Genomic DNA, 6787 nt, shown 5'->3' with positions numbered 1-6787 from the left:
CCTACTGATTAGAGGAACCATCCACCGATAACACCCATCGGAAACCTAAACCTTCTGCAGGTTTGGCGATCGACGACAGCTCGACTACAAAGTCCGCGAACACCTGCCCCTTGATCGGTCCTCGGGGCTCGTACTGAATGTCAAATTCTGACAATTCCACCGCCCACTTGACCATCCTTCCTGCTACGTCAGGTTTCTTCAGCACGTTTTGGATGGGCAGATCTGTCATTACCACCACTGTGAAACTGTGGAAGTAATGCCTGAGTCTTCTGGCTGAAAACACCACCGCCAGGGCAGCCTTCTCGAGGGCCTGGTACCTTGTTTCAGGGCCTTGCAGCACCTTACTCACGAAGTAAACAGGCCTCTGGGTCTGGTCTTGCTCTTGCACCAGGACTGAGCTGACTGCTCTCTCCGTCACAGCGAAATATAGACGAAGAGGGAGGCCTACCTGAGGTTTTCGCAAGACTGGTGGGCTCGCCAGATACTCCTTCAGTTTGATGAAGGCCTCCTCGCACTCCTGTGTCCAGAGGAATCTGCTGTTGCGTTTAAGGCACTGGAAGTATGGATGACCTTTCTCCCCTCCAGCGGACATAAACCGGGACAAGGCTGCCAAGCGACTGGTGAGCTGCTGCACTTCCTTCACCGTCGTTGGGCTCCTCATTGCCACGATTGCTGCACACTTCTCTGGGTTAGCTTCGATTCCCCGCTCTGTTAAGAGGAAACCCAAGAACTTCCCAGCCTCCACACCAAAAATACACATCTCAGGGTTGAGCTTCAGCCTGTACTTGGCAATGGTGGTGAATAGTTCTTCCAGATTAGCTGCATGATGCTTCTTCTCTCGGGACGTAACCACCATGTCATCTACATATGCATGTACATTCCTTCCCAGCATGGGCGAGAGTACCCTATCCATGAGCCGCTGGTAGGTGGCCCCCGTGTTCTTTAGCCCGAATGGCATGACCTTGTAGCAATAGCAAGACCGTTCCGTCATAAACGCGGTCTTGCACTCATCCATGGGGTGCATCCTGATCTGGTTATACCCTGAAAAAGCATCCAAAAAGCTGAGTAGCTTTCCCCCTGATGCGCTATCAACTAGGGCATCTATACTGGGTAAAGGGTAAGAATCCTTGGGGCACGCCTTGTTGAGGTCAGTGAAGTCCACGCACATCCTCCACTTGCCGCTTGCCTTCTGAACCAGTACCACATTCGCTAGCCACTCGGGGTACTGGATCTCTCTGATATGCCCTGCAGCAAGGAGCTTCTGCGCTTCGTCGTGGATCACCTTTCTCTTTTCCTCGTTGAATTTCCTTCGCCTTTGTCGCACAGGTCGAACCTTCGGATCCATCGACAGACGATGGCAAAGGAAATCAGGGTCGATTCCTGGCATGTCGGACGCTGACCATGCAAAGGCACCCATGTGCTTTTCGATCACACCAACGATCAGCTTTCGCTCTTCTTCAATGAGGGATCCCCCCAATTTGAACTTTTTTCCCCCCGATGTCCACTTCGACCCATCCTTCAGCTGGGTGGGGCCTTCTCTCGTTGGCGATGATCGCCCTCGCGATCCCTGACTCGCGAGGAGCGATCGCGCCTTCCTCTTCTTCTTCAACTTGGGCTACCTAGAAGCCCCCCACCGTAGCGTTCTCCATCCTCTGAGCGCCCTGTGTCTCCCTAACCACCGATCGCTCTTCGCGCACACCTGGTGGTGGTTTCGTGGTGACGTGACATACATTTCTCTTCTGCTTCAGGCTGTTCTCATAACAGCGTCTAGCCTCAGCCTGATCCGACTTGATGGTTATCACGGTCCCCTCCATCGACGGCAGCTTCAACTTCATGTACCTCGTCGATGGTATTGCGCCCAACCTATTGAGTGTTGGCCTCCCCAACAAGATGTTGTACGCAGAAGGGGCGTTCACCACCAAGTACTTTATCCTTTCGGTGCGGGCTGTCGTCCCATCAGTGAACATTGTCCTCAGCTCAATGTATCCCCGCACTTCTACCTGATCTCCTGCAAAGCCGTAAAGACACCCGGTATACGGCCTCAGTTGATCAGGGGACAACTGCAACTTGTTAAACGTCGGCCAGAACATGACGTCTGCCGAGCTTCTTTGATCTACGAGCACTCGGTGCACTCGTCTTCCAGCCGTGATGAGGGAGATGACCATAGGGTCGTTGTCGTGTGGGACAACGTCCCGTAGATCAGCTTTCCTGAAGATAATATCTACTTCAGGGTAATGGCTCTCATTTACCGCGTCTACCGCTATAACCGACCGGGCGTACCTCCTTCTCTGTGACGCTGTGCATCCCCCACCAGAGAAGCCTCCCGCGATTGTTTGCACCTCCCCGTGCACAGGGACTTCATGCTGCTGTTCTCCAGCCTGAGATCCCGACGTGCGATCACCCTGCGGCTCACGCAGGTAATCTGCTAGGAACCCAGACTTCACCAGCTTTGCCAGTTGGTGTCCCAACGCCAAACAGGAGTGAAGTGTGTGGCCAAAGGCCTTGTGAAACTCACACCACTCATTCTTCTTTCTACCAAGTACCTTATCAGTTTTCTCCGGTACGCGTAGTCTTGCTGCTACAGCAGGAAGGGCGATGAGATCCGCCAATCCCACCATGAAATTGTATCTTGGGGGCGCATTGTTCTCCCTTGCACGCCCCCTGCTCTGATCTTTGCCTGGTGTATAGGGACGAGGTTTTTCCCGCACCTTTTTCCCCTCCTTGGCCTCATGCACCCTTGCTTGCTGCGGTTTCCCTTGCCCTCCACGCGGTCTTGGTGGTGCAGCACTTCCTCTCTTCTCAGAAACCTCTGTTTCTGCCACTATGTGCGCCACTGCGCGTCGTCGGATCTCTGCAAAGGTGCTGGGATGGCTCCTGATGAGAGACTCGCTGAAGGGGCCAGGCAGCACTCCCTTCTTAAACGCGTGCACCAGCATATCTTCATCTTTGCTGGGCAGTCTAACCACTTGTGCTCCAAAGCGGTTGAGGTAGTCTTTCAGCGACTCACCTTGGTACTGACGCACGTCGAACAAATCGTATGACACCACTGCAGGTGCTTTGTTGACGATGTATTGCTCAGTGAAGAGCTTTGAAAACTGAGAGAAAGACGTGATATGCCCTTCTGGTAAGCTCACGAACCACTCCATGGCGATTCCGCTTAGCGTGCTCATGAACATTTTGCAGTACACAGCGTCTGAGCCCCCAGACAACATCATCTGGGTGTGGAACGCCGTCAGATGCGCCTCCGGGTCTTCTACCCCCTTGAACGACGCCTCCCCACCAGGTTGGGAGGCACCATGGTTCCCATGATTTCAGGGGAGAATGGCATGGGGAACGCTCTTGGAGGTGACGGCTGCCTAGACATCCTTTCGTCAACCACGTGTTCCCTCTGCGCCTGCAACGTCCTCCTCAACTCTTCATTGACGCGATTCAGCTCGTCGTTCCTGCTTTGCGACGCGGCCAACTCCGTCTGCATCCTTTCTTGTTCAGCTTTTGACGCTGCGGCATTATCCTGCAGCGTCCGCACCATCTCCAGGACCTGCGCCATTGTCACAGCTCCTTCGTCAGCAGATGGCGCAGGTGATGGTTGTCTATTTCTTGGCATCTTTTCCTATCAAAGAAGTTGGTAAAACTCTGGTAAGCTTCAAAACTGTGGTGTATATGGGACCACGATTCACTCGGGCCCCACGGTGGGCGCCAAATGATCCTGCCGGCAACTTGAACGTGGAGGAATCGCTTTGTAGCACTCTCTGTCCCGTCTACGCGACTGCGTTCTCTGCAAAGTCACCCTCAGAACCTTCTCTTGATGCTCCAAACGTGACCTGCAAAACACACAGACGGCGCCTCTAGCGGCCGTTTGCACTCCGACGATCAAGTTAGACCACAGAACCACCAAATGAGAAAACTAGTCGTGTGTGTGAAAAACTCTTGCTCCCTATTTTTCGTGTCCCTTCAATCTCTCCCTGATTCTCTTTTATGTCTCTCTCTGCTTCTGGGCATAGCAGAATTCTGTTATGCTTTTCTGGCATGTGTCAGAACCCTGTTATGCTTTTCTGAGACAATGTACCTCCAGAATCAGTAGAGTGTGGGTGTCTGTGCGTGTCCGCGCGTCTCTGCGCTTGGCTGCGCTTGTCTGTACCTTTAGTGGTACGGAGTGCACCTTTATCTGGACCGCACCCCTCTCAGATGATGACACGTGGAGGCATGCGACTCACACCTAACCACACACGTGTCACTTACCGGAAGGGTTCTAGCGCTTCTCTTTGCATGGTAAGTTATTCCCTTGGGGAGTAACTTAGCATGTTTCTTTTATATGGGCAAATCGCATACTCTCAGGAGAACGCCAGGTGTGGCCGGTCTAGGCACACTCACCAAGCGTTGCTCTCTGCGCAGACGGCTTACCCTTCACGCACGTAATGGTTTGAGGGAGTCACCAATCACTGATTGGTTTACTAGCTCCCTCTGGCCACTCTCATGCGCGATTCCTCGAGATGTGCTCATGCGAGGTCCATGTGTAACGCTCTCGCAGGGAACCTCAGTCCCAGCTTAACTGCATGTAACACGAGACCCCGATGACCATGCACCCGATGACTGATCAGTGCTCTATTTGCTTCTCGCGTTCTGCCCCCAGGCGTGAGTCTGGGAACTGGTCTGTTGGTGGCCACTTGGCTACTGACCACCGATCATCGTTCTGGGTGATCTGTCCCCTGACCTCTCTGCCGCCTGATCTGTCGATGGTCACTTGGTTACTGACCCCCGATCACCGCTCTTGGCGATCGTCTCCTTGATCTCTCTGTCACCTGGTCCACGTTGTTGAAGATGGTTGCTGCCCCTTCAAGATTGTGTTTGATGAAGACTTGTATGTTGTGTTTGATGAAGACATTTATGTACTTTCCATGTATTTTGTGCTTTGCTTTAAGTGTGTCTTAGTTAGTGCTTAGAGGTTGTCTAAGAGTAGCTTTTTGCTGAGTAACTCACCTCATAACCACTGGCCATGTGATAAGAACAAGCATAAGTTTTCTAAAACTGTTTTTCACATGTTTTACACAAAAACACGTTTTACTGCATAAAAATAAATCTGTTCTTTTCTAAATAAACAGATTCATTTTCTTCACTGATGCCTTGGCTAAAGTCTTGTAAAAATTGGATTTTGTGCATCAGGTATTTTGACTAAGTCTTCTTCTTTTCAAAACGACTGAGTTTCAAACAGTTAAACTTCCTCTGTTTTCGTTTTGAAAAAATAAATCTGTTCATCTGTAAATGAATAGATTCTTTTTTGCCTCTGGTGCCATGTCAAGCTTAAACGTTTTTCAGTTTTATCTCAGCACCAGAATGGTTGACTAAGTCTCCTCACTTAACAGATTCTCTAACTGCTTTTGAAAATAAATCAGTTCTTTTTATTTTCAATCTGTTCATTTTATAACAGCTTTAACTGTTTTTCAAAATTCTGTTATAAGCTGGCTTTCTATAAAATGCAAACTTGTTTTCTGAGTTTAATAACGATTCAAACAGTTTATACATTTGCAAAAAACAAGTTTTGACAGCAGAGAGTTAAGTGTTTTCAAGGATTAGCATTTGTTCTTCAAAGATTTCAAAAATCAAAAAGTGCTTGTTCTTGGTTTGGTTCCAAAAGCTTGGTGTGAGGTGCAGCTACTGTTCTAGCAATCTTGCCTACTGGTTTAAGGCAGATCTTTGTTACCTCAATCAGGTGTAGTCGTTTCACTTCTTATTACTTGTAATAGTTTGGTTGAATCCTCTTCTTGATAGGTGTTCTTGGAGAGTGGATGTGTGTGTATGAGTGCTGAAATAGGTTTTTTCAGCAAGAGTACCTAAGTTCTTGTAGGTTTCAAGAACAGTGGGAAGTGTACTTGATTGTACTGTGTGTTAGTGAATTTCACCTGTTGTTGGTGAAGACTGGATGTAGCTCAGGTTGAGTGAACCAGTATAATTGCTTGTGTTCATTCTCTCTCTCTCTCTGCAATTTCGTTTCTGCATAATTGATAAAACAGCAAAGAAATAAATTTGTTCAATTGAAAATAAATCTGTTCTTTCTGGGCACAGTGCATACTGTTCTTGATTTCTGAAAAAGCTGTTGTAATCTGATAAGAACATATAAAATCTGCTAAAAGCCACTGGAACAGATTGACTGTGATAGGTTGCTCAAGAAAACTGTCAACGTCATTAATTGAACCTTAAACAATTGCTTAAAATTGAAGCTTGCTGTTCTGTGATTAAGTGTTCTTAATTTCTGGAAAAATTGCTTAACATCAAGAAGAACATTCATAGTCTGTTAAAAGCCACTGGAACAGCTTGTGTGCAAAGATCACTCAATTAATTAGCATGCTATCAATTGAACCTTAATCACTTGCTTGAAATTGAAGCTTGCAGTTTTGTGTTTCACTGTTTGTCAAATCTGATATTTGTGTGTGTGCTGCTGAAAATTTTCACTGCATAATCTTGTGATTAATCTTGCTGAATTAAAAGCTTTTCAAACAAAAACAGTGCTGAAATAAATCTGTTCATTTTTACATAAATCGATTTATTTTCTGTAAAACTGGGTTAAACACTGTTTCTGCGAAGAAGTTTTAAAAGGTCAATTCACCCCCCCTCTTGAACTTTGGCACTATTAAACCCAACACACGTGTCACCCTGCGAGTGGTCCACATGGTCCTCTGCTGCTGACGTCATCGACTACCGATGACCGATCGGATCAGAAAACAACGCAAAGCAATTAACAATACAAAACAAGTAATTAAAGCAAAACAATTACTAAGCACAAATTAAAGAT

Source organism: Phaseolus vulgaris, chromosome 3 (assembly GCF_000499845.2).
Source record: "Phaseolus vulgaris cultivar G19833 chromosome 3, P. vulgaris v2.0, whole genome shotgun sequence".
In the NCBI taxonomy this organism is placed as follows: Eukaryota; Viridiplantae; Streptophyta; class Magnoliopsida; order Fabales; family Fabaceae; genus Phaseolus; species Phaseolus vulgaris.
The sequence above is the reverse complement of the archived record's forward strand: the minus strand, read 5'-3'. Positions refer to the sequence as shown.